The sequence below is a fragment of the Melanerpes formicivorus genome, unplaced genomic scaffold (genome assembly GCF_026170545.1).
Source record: "Melanerpes formicivorus ecotype bairdi unplaced genomic scaffold, bMelFor1.0.p_v2 SCAF_223, whole genome shotgun sequence".
NCBI classification, from domain to species: Eukaryota; Metazoa; Chordata; class Aves; order Piciformes; family Picidae; genus Melanerpes; species Melanerpes formicivorus.
The window spans coordinates 235,879-237,821 of NW_027142575.1; positions in this window are offsets into that span (position 1 = coordinate 235,879).

A 1,943-nucleotide genomic window follows, 5' to 3' on the forward strand; every position below is an offset into this window, starting at 1 on the left:
GCTTGTCTTGTGTGAACTTTCAAATCTTCCTTTATGTGTAAATATTTGTTAGGGGTGGGAGTTTTTTGACCACACCAAAAAGGAATCTTTCAGGACATGTACGTCCAGTTGACACAAGTAGGAGTTTTACAGGTTTTTGTACAGTGGAACTTGACATAGAAATGCCTCTGTGCCTTGACTCACCCCTGTTTGAATTGTTAGCTGGCTCTTGCTTTTTTCTTAGTCTGTCTTTCTAACCTTCCATTTGGAAGAGAAGACCTACTTTCTAACTCTGTTCAAACACTTTTCTGCCTACCCAAAGGGGAAAAAGTGGGAAAACTTTATCGTAAAAGTTACCTTTGGAACAGTTGATTTCTCTTTGGTAACCTCAGGCTGGAATGTTTGTCGTCTTAAGTTTCAAAAGCAGGAGGAGGATTCTGTATGCCACTGAAACAGAGCTTTGCTTCTACGTTGTTTTTCTGAGTGATGAGACTAAGAAGATGGTGCACTTTTGAGTAGGTGTTAAAATAGCTATTGAGCTATTGATCAGCTCTACTAGTCAGTGAAGAATTAATACGTTAACTTTTTGTAGTGTCTAAAAGCGAAAGCAAAGATAGAAATTTTTCTTGGTGTGGGAAAGACAAATGGAAATACTTTCTTGGTAGAACTTTGTGCTTTTTGTCTTTTGTAGGTTGCTGGAAGTCTTGGTAAGCTTATTGTGAAACCTGAATGGATTTATAAGGCTTGGGAGAAAAGGAATAAAATGCAGGTATTTATTTTCTTTCAGCCTTAACCTTGCACCCTGTTCACTTGCAGTGTGGGAAGATGTTTAAATAGTCCTGATAGTGACATTGTTGGGAATTGTTTTTCTTTTGTTTGTTTTCTTGCAGTGATTTCTGTGCAGCTGATGTTGACTTCAGGAATAGTATCACAGTATCATAGTATCATTCAGGGTTGGAAGGGACCACACGGATCATCTAGTTCCAACCCCCCTGCCATGGGCAGGGACACCCCACACTAGATCAGGCTGCCCAGAGCCTCATCCAGCCTGGGCTTAAACACCTCCAGGGATGGGGCCCCAACCACCTCCCTGGACAACCCATTCCAGGGTTTCACCACTCTCATGGTGAAGAACCTCCTCCTCACATCTAGCCTGAATCTCCCCACCTCCAGCTTCATTCCGTTCCCCCTAGTCCTATCGCTACCTGAGATCCTGAGAAGTCCTTTCCCAGCCTTCCTGTAGGCCCCCTTCAGATACTGGAAGGCCACAATTAGGTCACCTCGGAGCCTTCTCTTCTCCAGACTGAACAGCCCCAACTCCTTCAGTCTGTCCTCACAGGAGAGGTGCTTCAGCCCTCTGATCATCCTTGTGGCCCTTCTCTGGACCAGTTCAAGATTCCTCCCTTCCAGGATTGCATGTTAAGTTTCCTTGTATTCTCTGATGATGAGAAAGCTAACATGGAAGAAATGACAGAAATGCAAGGTTATTGTTTATGAAACCTGACTTGCAGAGAGAAGGGGGTTTATGGCTGATAAATTTATAGCTGAAGCTGAAATGCTGGACCATGAATCCTGAAGTATTGATGAAGACTCTTCAATTTAGAGCTATAAATTGATTTTCAGATACCAGTGTAAGCACAACTTCTGGTAGCTCTTGAAGACTTCACACTTCCTAGGCTGTTTGAAACCAGGCAATTAAATAAAATAAGATGCTTGAAGACATCCTGGCAAAGTTGCTACATAGTATATATGTTCTCCTTCAGTTTTCATAATCAGTTTTTCTGTGTTTTATCTTTACATAATTCACATTGTACTATGTTTGCAACTTTGATACAAACCATCATAGGTAAAAGACTTGGAATTGTTAGCCCAGCATCTGGTCAGCTCACGGAAGGAGTTCATCTCTTGTTTGGCTCTACTCTTGGAGATAGGTGCTACAGAACTGTCACGTGAGCTATTGTTTT